Here is a 24,991-nt window from a genome sequence, read left to right as displayed (position 1 = left end):
GTGTGTGTGTGTGTGTGTGTGTGTGTTTATATGTGCCGGCAGGGCCGCCATCAGGGCAGTACTACTAATGCTGCCGTGAAGGGCTCGGCCACAATGACGAAAGAAGAGGCCAGCCCACTTCTCAGCTACTTTACACATTTGAATGAGGTCCCCAGCGTTAGTCACTTGGAGAAAGGAACGTACCCTGCAATGTAATAGGGCCCGTTCTTTACTCTGAAGTACCTAACACTGGGGCCCTGAGAGGACTCACATTAGAGGAAGATGCAGCATGAGAAGCAGAACAGAAGCTCCGTGTGGAGAGATCCCACCCACCAGACACGTCCTTCTCTACACAGCTGACTGGACCTGCAGGCTGGTGAGTGTCCCCCCCCCCCCCCTCTCCATCCTGCTTCCCTTTCCTACTGACCCCACATGTAGAATATATAAAGTATGTTAAAATGTTTTATTTTTTTCTGCCGTGATTTTCGCAATCGCGGCAAGAATGGAGTCGTTTTGCCACGATTATATAAAACGCACAGCAAAACCATGTGATTTTTGTGAAATACACAATGTGAAATACAAATACACCATGTGAAATACAAAAATTGCATTTAAAAAAAAAAAAAGATACAAAACATGAAAAAATAGTGCTGTTAGGCTATATTCTCACGCACTGTGAGAATATAGCCTAACCGCACTATTTTTTCATGTTTTGTATCTTTTTTTTTTAATGCAATTTTTGCCGAGATTTTGCAAAAATTGTGGCAAAAAAATGGGATTTGACCGCACTGTGTAACTAAACTAAGTGTCAAAATAGAGATTTTGCTGATACCCTCACTTCTTTATATATACAAAGTGAGTTTTGGGGAACTACAACGGTGTAACTAGACTAAGGCCTTATTCAGACGGCCATGTTTGGTCCGTGATATACGGAGCGTGTATCGGCCGTATTTCCCAGGCCGACCACAATTCAGGGAGCCGGACTCCTAGCATCATAGTTATCAATGCTGCAAGGAGTCCCCGCCTCTCCGCCTAAATACTGCCCCATACTGTAATGATGCTTTCAGTATGGGACCGGGGACAGTATTCCCACGGGAAGAGAGGGACTCCTATGATTATAGATAACACTGATGCTAGAAACATGGCTCCCTGAACTGTGGTTGGTCCGGGAAATATGGCCAATACACAGTCCGTATATCACAAACCGAACATGGACGTCTGAATAAGGCCGCTTGTCTCCTATTTTTGGTGCGGATTGCGCACTGAAAATTCACTACAAATTACAATATAAGGCTATATTCAGACGAACGTGTGTGAAATCAGCCGTGAATAACTGCTGTTTTTGACGGCCGATTTGCATCCGTGCGGGAGCCGTTTTCACAGATCAATCATAGACTTCCGCCTATTGAGGGATCCGTGACAATGGACAATAGGACGTCCTATTTTTTGTACAGGCCCTTCACACGGTCCGTTAAAACAACGACCGTGTGAACAGCCCCATAGAAATACAAGCAGCCGTGTGACGGCCATTAAAAAAAACTTTTAAACACGGACGATTAACACGTTAGTCTGAATACGCCCTAACTCACGTGAATGGGGTTTTCAAAACCCCAAGCACGTGCACAGAAAAAGAATCTGCATGGAATTTAGGACGTGCTGCTGATTTTTAAATCAGCTGCATGCCTACTATGTTGTAGAACTGTAACATATTTCAGACTTGACAATGTAAAGGGTTAATTTGCTGTATATCCCTAGCAAAATCTGTAAGGCTACACGCACACTGAGAAATTTGGTACACAAAATCTGCATCAAAACCGTAGGTAATTCCACAGGTAAAATCTGCACCTAAGGCCGGGTTTACACGAGCGTGTGCGTTTTGCGTGCGCAAAAGGCACTTAACAGCTCCGTGTGTCATCACCATACGATGCGTGGCTGCGTGATTTTCGCGCAGCCGCCATCATTATGACATGTGGTGCTTTTCTGTTTTCATTCATCCTTTTCAGTGCTGTTGCCCGAATCACGCTTGTCCCATGGAACTGCTTCCGTGCGACATGCATGGTTTTCACGCACTCATTGACTTCAATGGATGCGTGATGCGCGAACAACGCACAAATATAGGACATGTCGTGAGTTTTTCGCAGCGGACTCACGCTGCGCAAAACTCACGGACTGTCTGCACTGCCCCATAGACTAACATAGGTCCGTACAACACGCGTGAAAATCACACGCGTTGCACGGACGTAATACACGTTCGTGTAAACAAGCCCTAATAGTGCATTTTTTATACGTTTTTAGGTGCGGTTTTTACATTTTGATGAGGAAATAGGTGCAGATTTTATGCTGCAGATTTTTTTTTAAACTAGTCAGAAACAATTGGCAAGCGGAAACGCAAGATAAATTGACATGTAGCATATTTTCAAATACGCACCGCAGGTACATTTTTGTGCAGAAAAAATCTGCGACATGTAGATGAGATTTCTTGATCTCATTTACTTTGCTGGTCCTGTATTACACTGCGAATTTGCCTCACGAAAATACCCGCGACATATTTGCATGTAATAAGTATCGTGTGCATTTGGCCTAACAGAGTTTTTTTTAAACTTCCCCTAAGGCCCCGTTCACACATGTTGGATTTGATACAAATTCCGATGACATGCCGATGATTCTGCATCCCATGCATACGAGGTTTCCGCAACCCAGTTCACATGCTATGAAAAATTTTCCACGTGTATTTTTGTACGCACCATGAAAAGAAATCCACCACAGCAATAAGTAGCATGCTAATTATTTTGCATGGAAAAGCCGAGGATGAGAAACTTTGAATGACAATGGGACTTAGGCCTTGTTCACACAGTTTTTTGCAGGCAGAAAAATCTGCCTCGAAATTCCTTCAGGCTTTCTCTGCCTCCCATTGATGTCAATGGGAGGTCAGAGACGGAAATGCCCGAAGAAAGGGCATGTTGCCTTTTTCCCACGAGCATTTGTTTTCCGCTTGCGGGAAAAAAAAAAAACACCCTTCGCCTCTCATTGAAATCAACAGGAGGCGATTTCGGACTGTTTTTGCTAAAAAATGCGGCAAAAAACTGTTTGTGAACAGGGCCTTATTCTCGTGCGGTTCTGCTACACATCTGCATCTGAACTAAAAAGTAAAGCCTCAGATTTTTGCTGTGGAATAACACATTGAACTTTAATGGCAACGTAAGAACGGAGCATTAGTTCTCCTTACATCCTCAGAAGTGCTTCCTCCTCCCTGATGGCTCCCTTCACATCATGTTGTTGCCCTAAGTTTATCGAATACGTCAGGAAATCTCGTAACGTACACTATAAACAAAATAGACGATAATTCATAGGTATCCATTATGTCCTTTTATCCTACTTCGGGCTGGTATACGTCGGTAGACCTTATTTTTGAAGGATAGCATAGCGTAGTAGACCTGGCTATTTCATCCTGAGAGATTCCACAAAAAACGTATACCGCTCCTGACATTAGTATGTGGACAGTGATGTCAGGAGCTTCCCAATGCCGGAGTCCCCAGGCAGAGCATCACAAGTGCTCTACCCGTGGACATGGTCCCTGGGAAAGCTCCTGACATCACTGTCCATATACGTAAAGTGATGTCAGGGGATTCTCCCGGGCCGGAATACCTGGCCAGAGCATTGCCGACGCTCCGGCCTTGTACTCAGGCTTTGCAAAGCTTCTGACGTCACTTTACGTACATGGACATCAGGAACAGCGCCATAGTCCCTGGGTAGAGCGCTAGTAGAAGGCTCCAGACGTCATTGCCATTCATGGACAGTGACTTCAGGAGTTTCCCCTTGGCCATTCCCCGGGTGACGTATCCCACTGTATGCCATACAGTGGGATACAATTTGGCTAAATAAATCAAAACACAGAGCATTAACCGGTCACTGTCTGCACCATGGTTTCCTTCAGTGTAGTTCACATCAGCACCAAAATCAGTTAATGCGTATAACGTACAAACGTGGTGGATATATATATATTTGCCTGTGTCTCTAAATATCTGCCTTTATGTATATACAGAATATATGTTCCAGTATGTGCATGTCTCTAATTGTGGTTAATTTTTGGGCAGCAATAGAGAGTCCCGCACCGGGCGCCATCCAACTGAAGGAGTGGCCTGCTCACTCCAAATCACATATGTACAAATAGATGTAATCTTTTTATTGAAATGTGAAGTCTGCTTGCCATTTTAAAAGTAACATGGATGAGGCAAGCAAGCAACAAAATGACCCCTCTCACCAACACTGAATTTTCTACATGACAGTTCCTAACAATGAAAAGAATACGTCGTTTCCTCTGGGCCCACGTGCCACAAGACTCCTAACACATTGATTTTTAACGACACAAAGAATCCCCCATTGTCAGAGGGTTAATAATACACCTGAAACTCTGACAGATGCCACATAAGAAGCAGACGTCTGTCTCCTGCAGAAGAGGTGTGAAGAAAACCTGTCCAGTCAATAAACATACAGAAGAATGTCTGATGTGAACAGCCCCCTCTTAAAGAAACAGGAAATGGGCCAGGAAAGGCCACCCCATCAGTGGCTGTAATCAGACAGGGACAGGAAGTGAGGTGCAGTCTACTGAGGAAATGGGAGCCAGGAGCACCATCAAACTCTTCCTCCATTATGAATGCCACAGAAAACAGGCACGGGGCTCGTAATCCATTGCCTTAGGCTTGAATTGACAAGCCATGTAATAGATCAAAGACTGACTGCCATGGTTTATACAGTCTCACATTGCACCGGGTATTTTTAGATGAATATTAACAACAACAGAGACGAATGCTCCTTTCAGAACAAAGCGAGCCTGGCATCATAGATAATTTTAGTTCTTTCATTGATTTCATGTCTACAATTAAGAAATATTGCTCCTAGCTAACTGCATCAGATTAGAGCATCTCCCTCCTGTAGGTTATAAATTAGGCATGCACGTCTCATCCCCAATAAAAGATGTGTAAACCAATTTTTTTAGATGGCTAAACTTTTTTTATTTTTTTAACCATTTTTAATTCATAACAGATTACATTTTGTGATAGTTGTATAGTCAAGACATTTGTGGAATAGTTTGGAATAATCACCGGGTACGACTGCATACTATATAGTATTGACGGTGCCCATAGTAAGGGTGCATGCACTTGGACTCTTGTGTAACGGCACATAGGGTCCCTAGGGTTCTGTATTACGAACCTGTATGCCCTCTGTGTGCCACCATTACAATGACTAAAAATAAAGTACTCCACAATTTTGTTTCTCGCTTAAATAAAATTAAATATACGAACTTCACCTCTTGTGACCACATCACATACCCCTTTCCTCCCTTTCTTTCCCCTCCTCTTTCCATACTTTTCTCCAGCCTTCCTTTACTTGGGCTGCTTTATCCTTTTTCCCACCTCAACAATGCAAGATTGTTACTATGCCTTACAGAAGTAGGTCATATGTTTTTTTTTTCTGTGTATTAGAAGGCTTTATACATCTATGGAGGTTTTCTTTTTTTAAGATTTCTGACTTTTCTTGAATCAATGTGATTAAAACTTCAATAAAAACTAGTTTAAGCAAAAAAAAAAAAAAGTTAAATAAAAGGTCTCTGTAGCTGCTGTATGTCAGCGATCTTAATACAGCCTAAGACATAAAACACACAGTCTTTAAGCAAACAAACACTAATTTGCTCTGATGTATAAAAATACAATGCAAAGCTCAGCTTAAATGAACAGTGACCCCAAACACTGCACTTCTATGCAACCATATGAATACAACAAAAAAGTTTCAACAGGCCTGAAAAACACACAATTTCATGGAGAATTGTAACTTCAAAGGATGAGGCGTCTTTGATGTTTATGAGCCAGTTAATGGCAGGAGCCAAGTAGACAGTTTTTCGCTGTCTGTGCCGACTTTTATTCTGCTTTGGTTTGATGAACGTCCTTGTTTTTCTGATACTGTACGTAATGGATGTGAGCTATGTAAAGATCTTCTGTTTTAAGGTGTTCTGCATTACTAGAATTATAGGGCTTCTTGTTTCCGGTTCATTCTAACCTTACTTACTGTCTAGAGTAAACAGAATCTAACGTTGACTAATTTCTATGTAAGGGTTCTGTCCTAACGGAGCATAGAAGATTCGCAAAGACTACTCAAACTGCTGCAAATATTAGTCATTGCTGCACATGTATATTTTCTAGTTTTTATCAGTACACATATGTTCACATATGCGTGGTGGTCTCCGTTTATAAGCAAACCACAATGTAGTGGCGAATCGGTTGCATGAAGGATACCACCGGCACCTGATGGGCCCCACTCACTTATAAGGGGGTCCATCAGGTTCCATCTCAAGGTCCGTAAGATCTGATGAAATCTCCGACACACGCTGAAGTCAACAGAGCCTAAGAAAATTTGAAATATGTACAATACTATTTCCAGGCAGCATAGATTATTTTGTTATTACTTCTATAGCCATATTACATTCTCCATCTACAGTTTTATAGACCCTGAAAACACTCCATATATGGACAGTGATGTCAGGGGATTCCCCAGAGTCCCGGAGCAGAGCCCATACTAGTGCTTTGCCCGGGACTCCGGCTCTGGGGAAGCCTCTGACAACAATGTCCATATATGGACAGCGATGTCAGGGGGTTCCACCACAGAATCCCAGAGCAGAGCCTATACTAGCGCTCTGCTCTGGGACTCCGGCTCTGGGGTAAAGTTAAGGTGTTTTTTTTACAATTATGTAAGAGAGTGTTTGGTACAGCACTGATAAGTGTCACGTTTATGGTTCGCTCTCACTGATCTAATAAGAAGTAAAACGGCAACAGAGATTAGAAAAGGTTTATAGCTGGGTGTAGTAGGCGTGAGGCATCCCTGCTGCTGGCACATTTCATGCTGGGACACAAGTGGTGCATGCCGGGAACTGTATGACTGGAAGAGCAAGATAACGATCACACAGAGGTAAACAAAAGAGAATAATGGTAAAATAAAAAAAATGTAGATAACACTATTCAGGGGGCAATAATACAGGGTGGGCCATTTATATGGATACACCTAAATAAAATGGGAATGGTTGGTGATATTAACTTCCTGTTTGTGGCACATTAGTATATGGGAGGGGGGAAACTTTTCAAGCTGGGTGTTGACCATGGCGGCCATTTTGAAGTCGGCCATTTTGTATCCAACTTTAGTTTTTTCAATGGGAAGAGGGTCATGTGACACATCAAACTTATCGAGAATTTCACAAGAAAAACAATGGTGTGCTTGGTTTTAACCTTACTTTATTCTTTCAAGAGTTATTTACAAGTTTCTGATAAAGATAGTGGGGCCATTCTTCATCAATCGAAACCTCAAGGCCATGGGATATCTGAAATTGCTACATGATGATGTGTTTCCCTCTTTATGCACTGAAGCTGGCACGTTCCCTGAGTTTTTCCAGCAAGATGGTGCACCACCACATTATGGGTGTTAGGTCTGAGCATTCCTAGAAGAACAGTTTCCTGGAAAGTGGATTGGTCATCGTGGGCCAGTTGAATGGCCCACTAGGTCTCCCGATCTGACCCCCTTAGACTTTTATCTTTGGGGTCATCTGAAGGCAATTGTCTATGCTGTGAAGATATGAGATGTGCAGCAACTGAAACTACGAATACTGGAAGCCTGTGCTAGCATTTCTTCTGCGGTGTTGCTATCAGTGTGTGAAGAGTGGGAGAAGAGGGTTGCATTGACAATCCAACACAATGGTCAGCACTTTGAACACATTTTATAAGTGGTCAGGAATTTGTAAATAACTCATGAAAGAATAAAGTAACGTTAAAACCAAGCACACCATTGTTTTTCTTGTGAAATTCTCAATAAGTTTGATGTGTCACATGACCCTCTTCCCATTGAAAAAACTAAAGTTGGATACAAAATGGCCGACTTCAAAATGACCGCCATGGTCAACACCCAGCTTGAAAAGTTTCCCCCCTCCCATATACTAATGTGCCACAAACAGGAAGTTAATATCACCCACCCTGTAGATAAATTGAGAAGCATTGCAGTGAAAAAAAAAAAAAAAGTATTGGAAAACCCCTTTAAGGCTGGGTTCACAGGGCATTTTTGTTGCACTTTTAAAATGCATTTTTTTGTTATAGTTGATGAACTCCCATTGAAAAACACAGAAGTTTATCTGCTAAAACACAAATTAAAACATGTTAAAAACGGTGTGAACATAGCCTAACAAATATTACTCTGCTTATTTTTATCCATTGCCTACAACAAAGAATGTTTCATTTGCTGACTAGAATTTACAGTCCAGCGTTGTATAAGGGTTAATGTAACATTGGTGTTTGACTGCACTTACAAATACACTACCATGAGACAAGTAATTAGATCAAGGTACAAAATGTACATTTAAAGCGTAGAGGAGGCTATGCACACAATTAGCGGCTAATCGTTTCCTAGGATACATCTACATTCACTGTGTCTAGTCACTATGCTCATTCACTATTTGTTTACATGCATTTATTTACATACAGTTTTCAATGTACTCAGTGCTCTGCCGTTTTCCTCAATAGATCAGAAACTCAAAGGGGGTCATTTATGAAGAACATTAATTAACAACATTGGATTTTAGTCACTTGACCTGAGACAAATTTACTAAAATGTCTCACGAGGAATAAGTCGTAAATCCAATTTCAGTAGTTAAGTATAGATACATAAATTTTTTATTCGTTTCCCTTACGTCAATTTGAACCGCAACCATTTACAGTATGTAAATGTTAGAACTTGTACCAAAGACCAAACAGAATCTAATTTACCCATGACATCATAACCAGCAATTATGGCAGCCACAAATATGAAGTACGAGAGCAAAGTTTTTTAGTAGAAGAATCTCTAAGGCTATGCTCACATGGCGGTTCCGCTGCAAAATCCGCTGCGGCATTATTCCTGCCATCGGTAGGAAGGTTTCTCCTCTCATGGACTTTAATGGGAGGTTCAGGCAGAATGCGCCCTAAGATTGAGCAGGAAGATTATTTTTCCCCACTAGCTGAAAAAAATAAATAAATCAGCTAGCGAGAAAAAGAAGTGTCCGACTCCCATTGAAATGAATGGGAGAATGAATTTTGCTGCGGAATCCGCCGCAAAAATTCCGCCGTGTTAACAGGGCCTAAGGGGTAGTTCACACAGCATTTTTGGTCAGGCAGGAAATATCTGCCTCATAATCGCTTCAGGAATTTTGTGGCAGATAATGAATTGCCAGCGATTTTTGCAGAATTTTAAAAGCAAAAACTGCAACCAAAAACAGTCGCAAAAAAAACGCTCCAAACCAGCACTGCATTTTTCATCCTCTCATTGATTTCAATGGGAGGTCAGAGGTGGAAACCGCTCAAAGAAAGCGCATGCTGATTTTTTTCCTGTGAGTGTCCAAAAGTTGCTCAGGAAAAAAAAAAAAAAAAAACTGCCTCCCAAAGGGGATGATTTGGGGTGTTTTTTGGCGCCGATTGCGATACTGTTTTCGCATCAAAATCAGCACCAAAATACACCGTGTGAACTACCCATGTACAGGAGCATGGAGTAGATTTTGCACTTCAGGTAAATCTGGCCTTACACATAGCACGCTAGATAAATATGTCCATTCAGTATGAGAACATTAACCAGATGACCTGGCCTCTTTCCCCAGGCACCAAACAGCTAGATCTGCCCAATTTCATCACGTCTGCTGGCAAATTGCTTCCTGTAACCAGATACTTTGGAAGATCAGTAAGCAAAACGTGAAGCCAGTTTAATGTTTATTGTGAAACCTTCAAATTTTGTCCTTAAAAAGGAATTCTGCTTCTAGTTATTTGTGGACATGTCAATGCGATTTGCCAGAAGGTAACATTGGCGGGGTCTGAGAGCTGCATCATCATTCGACATGGTCAGAGGGTTCAGAAACGTACCCAAAGCCCTTGGAATCGTCAAAATACAGACACCTTTTTGGTTGAGAAATCAGTGGTGGTCTGAGAAGAAACTTCAATGTGATCTTCTCCCACGTATCTATGATAGATTATTTTGTACTGGCTTTCCCCTTTAATCCGTGTTCATGTTAAGATTAAAAACAAAAATAAAACCCAAAAAAAAAAAGAATAAATTGCATCATTTTAACATCTGCCGTTCCCATGGCTCCTTTATATATATATGAGCTCACCCCCCCCCCCCCCCCAGGTTTTCTTAATACAAGCACTTTCCAACCATTCCTAAACGGACCACATATCAACACATTCACCACACAAAGACTGCACCAACCCCTTCAACATAGTCTTCGGCTTATTTTCCCTATAAACACTCCCCACGCTGCGTAGAAAAAAATAACGCCATACAAATTACATTCTACATTTGGACATTTCTTTACTCTTACAGCCGCGCTCTGTAGTGCACAAAGCTAAAATACAGAAAACTACAGCGCCTTATGATTCTGAAAGACAAAAACCATGGTGACAATATCCTGTGAGGTATTTACTTTTCATGGTTCCGGTAACTTGTTGTTTTTTTTTGGGGGGGGGGGGGGGGGATTTAACAGAAATTTACAAGTCTGGCATATCTGCTACTGCTCAAACCACAGAATGCTTTTATACCCAACATACGCAAGACACTCAGTGAGTCAACTTCTAATTCCAGACTTCTAGCCTATGGGCAATGACTAAATGTTGTCAAAAAACTTGCACCGTAATTTGTATCTTGGACATTAGAAGCAAAAGGATAGAATAAAATTCTATGTATATACCAGGTTGTCGCGTAACAATATATTGTCCCATCTGACCGGAAATGTGTATGCAGTCACTTGCCTACGAGGCAGGACTGCACCAAGTTTGACATGTTATAAATCTTTATAACGCTGTCCATCCCCCAGATATAGAAGTGAAGACCACTACCAAGGCCCCTGTTGCTTCACACTGTAGTCCTAATTGGAACAAAGTCCAACACTATGTTACTCTGCCAGGAAGGACTGTAGAGTGCCAAATACCACATTAGCAGACCTGTCAACTTCCATTGATGATCATAGATTCAACCACATACCAACTTACAGCAAATAAAGGCTACTGGACACAGACTGACTATGCTTGAGAGTTTCTGATAGCATGCCCTGTTTTAGGATACATTCACATGCCCCAAAGCATTTTCCATCTTTGTGCCCCTGCCAGTCTTCTACACATGAATGCCTTCAAGACCAAGTTAGCCGTGCAGTTGTCTGTAGCATGAATGAATAAGCTAGAAGAAAGTACAACTTCGATTTATGCAAATTGAGACATACCCTTAAACACGTTGCCTACTAAAACCTTGATGTGTAGAATCTAGGAAAGTTAGCCCATGCAGCTGCCATGGTGACGGTTGGGTAGGGTGACTTGTTGCTCTCCCTATGGGTGATGTGAACCCGTTTTATACTCCCCCTAGCCACAGACACCTCAAAACAAAAAAAGAAAACTGACCTCCTTTACAAGAAATGAAGAGGGTGGGGTGAAAAAGCGGTTTTTTTTTTTAAAGGGGAAACGAGCAGAGTGATGGTGTTGATCAGAAAAAAAAAAAAAAGGATTTTTTTAATATTCTGTATAAAGAGTTGCGAATACCTTCCATTATTTACTTTTCTAATATTTACTATTCAATCGACAGGGATAATAGGCCGTGTGACAGATGTTTTTGTTACTGGCCGTCATACGGCTGCATTAAAATCAATGCGAGTCTATGGGGCTATTTACATAGCCAATTCTTTGAACGGACTGTGTGAACGGCCCGGGAAAAATTAGAATATTTTTGCCCGATTTCCCGGATCCCTTAATAGACTCAAGTCTATGAGGGATCCATGAAAATAGGTCCTGCACGAGTGCAAATCGTGTGAATAAAATCTAATTATATATGTAGGCTGTAAAGCCTCCGTCACAAACTCTAAGATTTGTGGGGAAGAATATCGCAGCACTATTCTTTACATCAAAATGCCGGAACCTCGATGGAACCCATTATAAGTCAATGAGGTCTGTCAGGCACCAATGGTATCCATCATAGAATCCAGCACTGAATTGTGACTTGTTCTACATGGAAACCACACTGCAGATCATTTTGATATGGTTACCAGTTTTGTAGTAAACAAAAGAATATTTGGTTTCGTCATTGTGCTTTAGCCTTGAAAAGAAAAAACAAAAGAAAAAATCAGATGATTGAATGATAATTGAATAATGCAGTATCAAAAATATCCCCAAAATATTAATGAGTAAAAGACATTCAATAATGTGAAAAAAATAAATACCCAAGAAGCCAACCTTGAGTTACCAAATTAGGAAGGAAATTGTCAAATGTTAACGCAGATCAATTCCAATGATGGACTGGCCATTGACCAATAAGTATTTGCAATTTACCTGGTTAACAATATAAATTCACTCTTACCTTTAAAAGAAGTCACTCAGCTCCTTTTACTAAACCAAAAACAGCGCTGGATAGGGGGCTTCGACATATGTACAAACATACCTTTGTTGCCGCTGACTGCCTTTTATTTTAGTGAAAAAGTACTTTGTCATATGCAGATGACATCACCAAATGGAAGTCGCAAGCCGGCCAGGGAACGCACAGCACTCGGGCGAGATTTTTGTGAAAAAAAAACCCACCGTGACGTTGGTGAAAGATGGATCCACCAATCAAGGTGTACGTACCAGAGCCGAAGCACATGCTGGGCTTGGAACCGCCTTTGGGGCACTTGCGATCATGTTTGCCTACGACAAAAAGTACTTTTTCTCGAAAATGAAAAGGCAACAAGGGTAGTTTGTACATAACTCTAAGTCCCCTACCCAATAGCCCAAAAAAAAAAAAAAGAGATGACAGACTCCCTTTAAACGTGCATCTCTGGTCATCTAAACAGACTGCATTCATAAGAAGGAAAATGTTGTTTTATGATACATTGATGTCCCATATGATGCTACAGATTGATGGAAGCAGACGAAAAGGATGTGACATCAGCTTCCCATAGGAAGTGGTTAAAGGAGCAATGTAGGGCACATTCTCGTGGTCTTTAATTAGAAGTGATGTGTGAAAATTTATGGAAGTCAAGATGATGTAACCAATACACTTCCTTCACAACTTAGTACAACCAACATATTGTTTATGAATCCTATCACAATAATGCAGGACTAGCAAAGACGATTAGATAGATGATAGATCGATAGATCTGGACTGCACCGTAGTTAACCTCTCTTTTTCAACTTGTCAGACTTTCCATGTAACCATTAAATTCTACATATGAATTTGCAGAAAACCCTTGCAATATACTTCACAGAGAACAAGACTGTCCATGTGTGAAGGCGAACATTAAATTCTCCATCTATAAATCTGCTTTTTCTCAAGTTTAATCACTATGGTAACTAATTAACTCCATGCACAAATACGTATTCCATCAAAATCTGCAACCCCGCAGAGATGAAAGTCCTGGAACTGACTAAGCGCCCTATGCCAAAACAACCATGACTCTTCACTGAGCGTTGGAGATTACTGTGGACTGTGCTTTTTAGTACCCTGTGAGAAGTTACGATCCCTACTATTGTCCACAGTCCTTGTCCCTGTAAAGTGACAATATCTGCTTCAGCTAAATTCATTCATGCACCATATTGTGATCCCTGTAAGGCCTTATTAAGACGAACGTAGAATACGTCCGTGTGACGGCCGTTAAAACAGCCGTCACATGGATGCATGTATTTCAATGTGGCCGTTCACACGGACCATGTGAAGGGTCTGTTGAAAAATAGAACATGTTCCATTTTCTTCTGTTTTCACGGATCCCTCCATAGACTCAAGTCTATGGGGATCCGTGAAAACGAGACCCGCACGGGGGAACACAGATGTGAAATCTGCCGTTTTTCACATCCGAGTATCCCCACGTTAGTCTGAATAAGCACTAACAATTGCCCAGACTGGTCTACGGAGACTGTGGTGGCATTGGACTGGCTTTCTTTATGGACAGGAATACGGATTCTGCAGCAGATTATATATATATATATATATATATATATATATATATATATATATATATATATATATATATATATATATGTGTGTGTGAGTACAGTGATTGTCTGGGTGATATTTTCACTAGAAACACTATTGTTTGTTTTTCTATTTTCCTTGACTAATCTCTATAATCAAGCAGACATCTGCTTTACCATTAAAGAATATGTCTGAAAGCTTTCCCATTGTAAGAATATCCATTCACAAAAGATACCCCACAGAGTATACAAAGTCCATGCAGGAAGATCAAATGATAGCATGCAGTCAAACTATTTCATTGTTTTTCTAAACCTCGCTGCTGCATTTAAACCCTTCAAGGAAGACGTTTATTCTGCTATTGTTTATTTTATTTTTTTTAAATCCATTTGTTGGTTTACTACGGAAACTCAAAAGCAGCTCATTTATCTATGTGAAAGTAGTTTTATAAAGGGTTCACACCACTGTGCCGGAGTGACAACATACAACGATAATCCCATACATCCTGAGAATAGCCAGCGATATAGCGTTCAGTATTTGATAAGGCATTGGCCATTTAATCAACTCCTAGGCATATCGAAGCCTGCATAGGGAATAGAGAGGAATTACAGTGCTATATATATATATATATATATATATATATATATATATATATATATATATGCTATGTAGGAAAGTTCAACTGTGAAATGCCCCCAATATAATCTCTGCAGTACGGTTGCAATTTAGGATGCAAGGATCTAATCCAGGCAATGGACCAAACTGCCAGGTCTCTATTAAATCACACATCTACACAGAGATAGACAAAATTCTGTAGACTTCAAGAGCCAGTTAGAGAATTCAAAGACTAAAAGTTATTTTAGAAAGAAATTCAAAAACATTGGCACCGATTGCAAGGACCATGGGTCTAGAGTTTTTCCTAATCTTGTGATTCCCAACCTTGCTACCATAGGGCAACCCCGGAACATTATTCTTAATCCCAGGGAACCCCTACTCTTTTTCATACTTCAAAGAAACTGTGAATATGGAGATACAACATTCCATAATTCTTGCCCAGCCCTATATTCTGAACAACAAAAATGTATTATGAGCACCTATCATACCACCAGATATAACTATCAGTAATCAAAGATCCAAAAATATATCTGATGCACAAATAATATCAAATAGACAGCAAAAATAACAAATATAAATCTTTATTATCCCAATAGGGAAAACATTACCCACAAAATACAAACGTTTAAAACACAAAAAATTAAAAACACCCCGGATAGGAAATGTCCACCGTATCCCATACAAATAGCCATACAATGTTGCAATATTGAGAAATGTATATTCCTAGTAAAGTTCCACCTGAAGATCAGATATCTAGACGAAGGAAGCGAAACGCGCATCGAGGTGTTCCTCGGATCAGGTGTTTTTTCATCATGTCCACCCCAGGTAAATAATTAGCCTATTTAGACATAGAATTTTACCCTGCATTCCCACATATGGGTTATGGAAGTATATATACCTACCTAGCTGATTATTCTAGATATCTGATCTTCAGGTGGAACTTTACTAGGAATATACATTTCTCAATATTGCAACATTGTATGGCTATTTGTATGGGATACGGTGGACATTTCCTATCCGGGGTGTTTTTAATTTTTTGTGTTTTAAACGTTTGTATTTTGTGGGTAATGTTTTCCCTATTGGGATAATAAAGATTTATATTTGTTATTTTTGCTGTCTATTTAATATTATTTGTGCATCAGATATATTTTTGGATCTCAGCCCTATATTCTGGCCCAGATTTGTTGAATGCTTCGCCAAGCATCTTTAAGCAGGAGGAAAGGAGTCCACCCCTACAGTAAAAGTAATAGCTGCTGATGTTTTTTTGGGAAACCCTTGAGCAGGCTCTAAGCAACCCCAAGGTTCTGGGGAACCCTGGTTGATAGTTTTTCTTTTTTTTTTGGTCCAGTAGAATACAAATAGTAATTAAATTATCTATAATGGTGGTATTTGCCAAAATATTTGGGTAATGTAGCTCTATACAGTTCAGGAATATCTGCCTGAGGACAAACTAATCATCATTGCACAACTTCCCAAAGTTAATAGCACAACACAAACAATATATCAAACTATTTACATTTCAATACAAACATAATTTGTCTCCTCTGCATAGTGTATGAGATGCACCACCTACTTCAAACATGTTAGACCTCATTCTTTGAAATATGAAATATTAATGCTTTTCTTACCTCCATTGAAGATAAAAGTACAATGGTTTGCTTGTCAAGAGTTGACGTTATGTTTTGGCCTACCGGGTGGCTGGATTATGGACTGGTTTCATGAAATGTACATCACTAAATAAAGCCATGCTTGGTAACTTTACCAACCATCTCTACCAGAAGTCCTAAGCTGCATCTATTATCTGTATATCAAGAGGAATATATGGGCACAAATACCTACTGACTTGTGACTAGAAAATATTTTAGTAAAGAGTAGAAATACTACTTAAGGCCTGTTCACATCAGCGTTCGCCTTCCGTTGCGGGGTTCCGTCTGAGGTTTCCGTCATGGAACCCCGCAATGGAAAGTCAACGGAAACCACAGTTTCCCTTTGCATCACCATCGATATCAATGGTGACAGAAACATTGCTAATGGTTTCCGTTTGTCACCGATGCGGCAGGTTTCCGTTTTTTTGACGGAATCAATAGCGCAGTCTCAGACTTTGCTATGGAGAGCTTCTTTGCAAGTCTGGGACACGCACCACACAGCTCCAACACATGGGATGATGTCATCAGCATGGTCCATCAGATAGCAGTGGAGGGAGAGGGGGTGTGTCTAAGACCTCCACAGAAGCTCTCTATAGCGAAGTTTGAGACTGCGTGGGCCATCTTGGAAAGCGAAAAAACAGGGGACTGAAACGCTGGAATGGAGGCCAGATCATTCAGGAGCGAGGTAGCAGGTAAGTTGACTATACATTTCCAATGTATAGTCAAATTACTTGTTGGGACTGGAGGGTCATTTTAAGAACTTTAACTAGTGTATACCAAGAAACAGTGCAAATAGATAGGATTCTTAATGCTCATGTCAATTTAAAAAAAAAAGAAGAAGTTTGCCAAAACACCTGACAAAAGAATTACAGCTAAATTGGCCTTGAAAGGATTATGGCTCTTGTCATGATAACTGCAGAAATAAATGGGACGCTCATTTAAGAACGGATTTAATGTCTACATTTTCTCCCACTGTTTCCCACAGGTGAAATAATTGTCCTGGAGTTTAAAGGGAACCTGTCACCAGCATTTCACCAATTAAACCAGCAATACCAGGTGATAGTGGGTGAAAAATCATTTCTATATAACCTATAATTCTCTTCTTAGTTGGCTCTGTAGCTTTAGTATTCAGTTTTTTAGTGTTCCCACACGTATGCTAATGAGCAGAAAAGAGTCAGATCTTCATTTGAAAAGAGTCAAATCTTCGTTTAAAAAAAAAAGTCATATCTTCATTCCTCAAGTCTTTCCGGGTTTACCCCGACTCCTTACTTTTGATTGACAGCTCCTCGCCTTCCCCCAGCGCACAAAATCCCACGCTTGTGCATTGATGTCCTCTTTTGGTGTGTGCGCACAAAGGGACACCGGATTATTACGATAAAAGGCGCAAAATGTTTGCAGACCATTATTTACACTCTGAGGAGGAGTTTAGGAGAGGGGATAACGGCAATGAACTTTTTATAGCAGCGGCCAGTGAGAGATAAGTAAAGCTCAATAGGTGAAATGCTGGTAAAAAGGTGAATTATGGTAAACTATAACAAAAGGACAACTGTGTAATTGAAGTAAAGAAAAGAAAATACTCTGTACTGACCATTGCTGTTGACACTATGGTTAAAGGGGTCGTCCACTACCAGACAACGGATGAACTATCCACCGGATACACCCGGTCCTGGCACCGATCAGCTGCTCCGGCTGACACTGGGCACTGGACGTCCATGCAGAAAGCAGATGGCTCTGGTAACGGAATAGCGGTCAAGCTGCAGCTCTGCTCCTAATCAAGTGAATAGAAGCAGAGCTACAGAACGGCCGCTATGCAGCCTATGGAGCAAACTGTTTCTGGCTCCGTGCACTGTATACTGTACAATGACATCTGGTGCATGTTCCGGGTGTCAGACCTGCACCGATCATATACTGATGACCTATATACCGATGACCTATCCTGTGGAAAACCCTTTTAAGGTGATGCTACCAAGTCCTGCGCTTGGAAATCACTGAAAAAGGCAATCAGAACTAGAATACACTATTTTCACTGACACACATAAAGGTCTATAATATATTATGCTGCCAGCATGAAGATAAGATACATATAGGATAAAACAATCTACAGGCTTGCCTCTCTGTCCAGGACACTCATGGACCTGTGAGTATTCCTAATTCGGCACCCATATACTTCTATAGACCCATGTTATACCTCCCTGTGCCTCTGATTTTATAAAGTGGCACACTGAGGTTCTCTTCTCACGGATGTCGTGAGAATTCACCAGAAAAAATTATTGTGATATACTCCATACCGTGCCGAGTTAGGGAAATTTTCTCACAAAGGCCTGACATGGAATACGCAGAGTTCCTACGAGCCATAATACGAACCCAAAGAGACAGTGTGCCACCATACGGGGACCATACACTTGGCAGTGATGTGTGCATAAGTCCTTAGAAACTAGATAAAAACACAGCCCTACAGAAACGATGATGAGGCTGGAACGCTATATTAGAAGATTAGGAGTGCCTGGATGAGGAGAACACACATACACAAGTATTTTGCGGGAAGAGTTTGCAGATCGGATATAAAAAAAAAAAAAAAAAAGCAGAAAAAAAAAAACCTGCACGTGCCTCCATAAATTCAATAAAAAATATTTAAAAAAAGACGTAACCTAATGGAGATGGTAAAGATCAATACTAAACAGGGCTGACTGCGATGGACGTCCCCTTCTCCTTATACTCTATTAGAGAGGGTACTCTACTTGGTAATGCAGTTGGTATTGCACGATGAGGGGGTTGCTATGTTTGTTTATATGTGGTACATAGACATATTTCTCTACCCTGTTCTGCACTCAGAGATGAAAAAGACAGAAGTATTATAGGCATGATACCTTTAGGGTATGTGCACACACACTAATTACGTCCGTAATTGACGGACGTATTTCGGCCGCAAGTCCCGGACCGAACACAGTGCAGGGAGCCGGGCTCCTAGCATCATACTTATGTACGATGCTAGAAGTCCCTGCCTCGCTGCAGGACAACTGTCCCGTACTGTAAACATGATTATACTACGGGACAATTGTCCTGCAGCAAGGCAGGGACTCCTAGCATCGTACATAAGTATGATGCTAGGAGCCCGGCTCCCTGCACTGTGTTCGGTCCGGGACTTGCGGCCGAAATACGTCCGTCAATTACGGACGTAATTAGTGTGTGTGCACATACCCTTATTGGCTATCCAGAAAAGTTACATTTCAGAACACAGAGGCGCCTCCAACCAGGCAAGTTTACAAGTGAATGACTAAAGGCCCTTTTACAACGAGCGATCGGAGTAAGGAGCGCTCATCCCCACACTAGCTCCATGTGAAAGAAGCAAACGAGCGCCGATCAACGAGCTGTCTCGTTGACTGGCGCTCGTTAACACGGGCCACGTTGGCCCGTGTAAGGCCTCATGCACACGACCGTAGCCATTTGCACGGCCGTGATTTTCGTGTCGGCCGGGGGCGGAGTGTCACCCGCAAGCCGCCCACAAATCGCGGGCCGTGCACATGGCCGCGGCCATTATTTGCTATGAGCCTGGAAACCACAGTCGTGTGCATGGCCCCATAGGAATGAATGGGGCCGCAATTCTCCCATGGAATTTCGGGGGAATTGCGGCCGCAAAAGCACGTTCGTGTGCATGGGGCCTAAGAGTACCTTTAGAAAAGAGCACAACATTTAAAGAGGCTCTGTCACCAGATTCTCAAATCCCTATCTCCTATTGCATGTGATCGGCGCTGCAATGTAGAGAACAGTAACGTTTTTTATTTTTGGCCAAGTTATGAGCTATTTTATATATATATGCAAATGAGGTTTGAAATGGACAACTGGGCGATTTTTTTTTCGTTATGTCCAACTGGGCGTGTATTGTGTTTTTAACTGGGCGTGTTTACGTCTATGACGCTGACCAATGTGCAGCCGCATACACAAAGATTAACGTTAATTAAGTGTCCTGATAATGAATACACATGACCATCCAGCCTGGACGTCATGTGTACTCAGAATCCTGACACTTCTGAATCTTTTCTGTGAGACTCTGGCAAGGGAAGCTAAATCTCGCGAGATTACGGAGGTAAACGAGATTTCGTTTCCCGTGCTAGAAATCTCAAAGAAAAGATTCAGAAGTGTCAGGATTCTGAGTACACATGACGTCCAGGCTGGAGGTCATGTGTATTCATTATCAGGACACTTGATTAACGTTAATCTCTGTGTATGCGGCTGCACATCGCTGCGGTGTAAATCAATGGAGATGAGTGTATGATGCTGACTCGTCACTGATTGGTCAGCGTCATACACGTAAACAGGTCCAGTTAAAAACACAATACACGCCCAGTTGGACATAACGGAAAAAAAACGCCCAGTTGCCCATTTCAAAACTCATTTGCATATATATATAAAATAGCTCATAACTTGGCCAAAAATGAACGTTTAAAAAAAAAACAAAACACGTTACTGTTATCTACATTGCAGCGCCGATCACATGCAACAGGAGATAGGGATTTGAGAATCTGGTGACAGTCTCTTTAAGATGTTACACCGACAATTTATACAGGAAGTGATACATCATTAAAATAAGCTGGGGCAATAAAACTGAGGTTATACGGGTGTTGATTTAGGATTTAGTGTATGTGCACACGACCTCTTTTCAGACGTAATGGAGGCGTTTTACGCCTCGAATTACGCCTGAAAAGACGGCTCCAATATGTCGGCAAACATCTGCCTATTGCTTGAAATGGGTCTTACGATGTTCTGTGCAGACGAGCTATCATTTTACGCGTCGCTGTCAAAAGACGGCGCGTAAAATTATGCCCGCGGCAAAGAAGTGCAGGACACTTCTCGGGACGCAACTGGAGCCGTTTTTCATTGACTCCAATGAAAACCAGCTCCAATTAAGTCTGTAAAAGACGCCGCGAAAAACGCGTGCACTTGTAAAAACTTCTGAAGTCAGGAGTCGTTTTATCCTGAAAACCGCTCCGTAATTTCAGATTTATTTGGCGTTGTCGTGTGCACATACCCTTAAGGGATCTGGAGTCAGCATGACACAAAAGTATTTAAAACATTGTATAACTTTTTCTGGCTAACATGGTACTATGCTATTTTTTTTCTGTACTTTGCGCTCAGGGACCAAATTGAAAGGGCAAATATATTGGAAATTTAGACACAAACTTTACTCTACAATAAGCATCTACAATTATCTTAAAGGATAGATAAAAAGTGTATGTGCTGAGCTGTAATACCAGCCACAACCCAAGTACAGGGGTTGCGCTGTTTCTGGGAGAGGTAAAAAAAAGCAGACCCTTTTTTTCTAATCCTAGACAACCCCCTTCGATTACCTAATGAACAATTATTTGATCCTACTCTTTGGGCTCTGGGTAATAAACATAGGCCATAGTAGAGGATGACATCATCAGATCTCCGCTCTCTTGTAATGTGTCACATTCAGTTGAAGGGGCTGGTAAGTTATAGAGACAGCGGACTACCGCTCTCCATGGCTGGACTGAGGAAGGAGAACGCCAAGTATTTTTAAGTCTTTTACTATAAAAAGTGAATCAAAGCTGCACCATGTAGCCTGGGCCTTACATTTACTAGTAATTCACTACAATGCATTTCAATATAATGCTCTGCAAACTAAACAGGGCATCAAAGTATATAGGACACATTAGTCAGTGGTTATTGATCCCTCAGCTACCAGGATTTTCATTAAAGAACGACAATGCTAGAAATGAGCAAATTCCGACAATAACTCTGCCCGGGTCGGTTCCATTTCACAAAATATGCGGAGAATGTACAATTTCCATTTGCTTCAGCTACTCATGGTGCCCAAATGGCATTCTAGGATCGTCTGTCAGTAAAGGAGCCTTACTTTATCTCCCAGCTGTTCTCCCCACATACAGTCTGCAGATCTCAAAACCAACAATGCTGCACTGTTAACAATGACAACATCTGCTTTTGGGGTAACTTTCATTCTTGTGAAACCAAACCCATTTATTGTGCAACTTCCCTACATCTGTCACAGGAGCTGGGATTTCAAAGGGTTGACCTCTGGCAGTGGAGGAGATCAGAGACGACAAGAATAGATGAAGAATTCTTCTATCATATTTTAACATCACTGGCCTTTTTTTTTTTTTTCTACTAAAGGATCAGGAAAATATCCACTCACAGTATACAGAAATATTGACACACCATTGCCTATTTTTTTCCCCCTATTTTACTTATCTATTTCTAATTATATAGCGCCAACATATCCATAGCACTGTACAGAAGTTGTCCTAATTCGCTGTCCCTAGTGGGGCTGACAATCTAAATACCATATCTGTATATTTTTTTAAAGGGTAACTAAACATCCAGAAAACTTCTGACATGTCATAGTGGCATGTGAAGTTTTGATCGGCGGGTGTCTGAGCACGGAGACCCGCACCAATCGATTAAACGAAGCGGCAGAAGCGCTCGGGTGAGCGCTTAGTTTCTGATCGGCTTTTCTCGGAAAGCCAAGGTAACGGAGTACGGGCTCAATAGAAAGTCTTTGAGCCCATAGACCAACTACTCAGCTTTCTGAGAAAAGCGGATCAGAAACTAAGCGGCTACGAGCTCACCAGAGCGCTTCTGCCACTTCGTTTTAGCGATCGGTGGGGGTCTCAGTGCTCAGACCCCCACCGATCAAAACTTCACGTCACTATGACATGTCAGAAGTTTTCTGAAAGTTTAGTTACCCTTTAATGTGCGTCACCTGTAGAGTATTGTGCACAGGTCCTATGAATTAGAATTGGACATGTGCACAATACTTCCCAAGTCTCCGGGCGACACACCATCACCAGTACCGCACAGCATGTCACGGCGGACGTCAGGTAGAGTGGGAGTTTACAAAAAAAAATCAGTCACCAGTACATACAAGTCTATGTGCTCAGGGCCGGCCTTAGGATGGATGGTGCCCAGTGCAGTACCTTCCAAATAATAAAGTCAAACCGTGACCAAATAACAATGCCCAATCAAGCTTTCAGGACCAAGCATGGGATCAGGGGTGCAAGCTCCGCTATTAGGTCCAGTGGCGCCCTCTTCAGTAGTGATACATAACACGCACAATGCAACCACCCTCGCACAGGTCACCGGCCCTGCTTGTACGGTCATTTTACACCAAGCGGTTAATAATTCTATTCATTTGTTTCGGTCATAGCTGTTCTATTTGACTGCTATAACATTTACTACATTCCGCTTTTCTAGAGTCCTGAATGGAAAAGCTTCCAAGTTATGGACGTGTTATTGCATGGGGAAGTTGGATAACAAGCCCCTTGGCCCCTGGTGGTCATGAAGATTGTCATCCAGGTTTTCCAGAGCCCTGAACGGCATTGCTGCCTGGTTATGCAGTATGACGACGGATTTAATGATGCATAGCTAGGAAGATTTGGCATTCCGAATCCAGGAAGATGGTGACAACTCCAATGAATGGATAGATAGATAGACATGTGTGCACACACTCTCTAACCTTGCTCATTTTTCTAAAATCTTTAGTGAATATTTCCAATCTGTCATCATATCTCAGGTCATGGGATTGAGAATCTGCAGCTATTAATGTGGTCTGAGGACACCAGATGGCCAGAGATTCCTGAGCTCAGCTGTGCTGGTAACTGGGTGCAGGATCAAAGATTAGCAGATTCCAGGGCTGATGCCATGTTTATGCATTTGCTTGGATTCTAGATTGTACATTGGATTACAGGCTGGGTATATGACCAGGTGATATACATGGCCTAGACATCTTTATACAGGCACGATGCTCTGCGGACTTGTTACCTGTATATAGGGGGCACCACAGCTGTACATACACAATGGGCAGGCCGTGCTCTATTGTACACAGTGTCCATCTCCCACATAACCACTCCCCCCCTCATCCCCTGCCCGTGTCTGGCATTGTGTCTATGCCCCCCTAATCCCAGCACTCAACTCCCTCCCGCCTAGAAATAATCCGCTGTATGGCTTTCCCAGCACGATATGGTCGCGCCCTGCATCACTTCATCCCCGCCAATCTCTCACCTCTGTCCGATCACCTGCAGTCCCCGCCGTCCCGGTCCTGCTGCAGTTTGGAATCCCCTCCAGGTCCCCGCAGCTTGGAGCAGCCGCGGCCCGTGACGTCATGGGTTTAAAGCTCTTGTCCCGGCCCCTTGTGTGCAGCCAATGAGAGGCGGCCCCGGCCAGCGCTCCCCAGATGTTTCTCATCCTGGAGGTGTGGAGCCCGGGCAGTGTTCTGGGGGGGAGGGGCTCTACATAAATAAAGTTCTGGCAGTGGGACAGGTCCTACAGAATACACATGTATTAGGTCACCTATACAGGTAACGTCCCCTGTGCAGTCCTAGTCTATAGAGTGACAATGGGAGGAGGGGGCATATATACCACAGAGAAAATAATATAACAGCGAGCAACATGCTGAGCAGCCCTCTACCTGATACATACCGGAATCACTGCCTTCACAAGCAGCGGAGAGCTGGGAATTCATATTCCCATCATTGCCCTACAAATCAAAGGGTATGTGCACACGACCTCTTTTCAGACGTAATGGAGGCGTTTTACGCCTCGAATTAAGCCTGAAAAGACGGCTCGAATACGTCGGCATACATCTGCCCATTGCTTGCAAAGGGTCTTACGATGTTCTGTGCAGACGAGCTGTCGTTTTACGCGTCGCTGTCAAAAGACGGCGCGTAAAATTACGGCTCGTCAAAAGAAGTGCAGGACACTTCTTGGGATGTAATTGGAGCTGTTTTTCATTGACT

At 42.0% G+C, this 24,991-nt stretch overlaps 1 protein-coding gene across 1 annotated transcript in view; it reads right to left on the bottom strand.

Moving 5' to 3' along the window:
- The window catches only part of NCKAP5L (NCK associated protein 5 like), an 89,043-nt gene extending 64,630 nt beyond the window's left edge, over positions 1-24,413 (bottom strand). Inside the window, exon 1 of the mRNA XM_075852220.1 lies at positions 24,258-24,413. The gene's annotated coding sequence lies outside the window, so the exon portion shown is untranslated. The remainder of the gene's footprint in view (positions 1-24,257) is intronic.
- Positions 24,414-24,991: the final 578 nt, after the last annotated feature.

The sequence above is a fragment of the Rhinoderma darwinii genome, chromosome 2, assembly GCF_050947455.1.
Source record: "Rhinoderma darwinii isolate aRhiDar2 chromosome 2, aRhiDar2.hap1, whole genome shotgun sequence".
NCBI classification, from domain to species: domain Eukaryota; kingdom Metazoa; phylum Chordata; class Amphibia; order Anura; family Rhinodermatidae; genus Rhinoderma; species Rhinoderma darwinii.
Note: the sequence above shows the minus strand (reverse complement) of the source record. Positions and strands in the feature narration are given on the sequence as shown.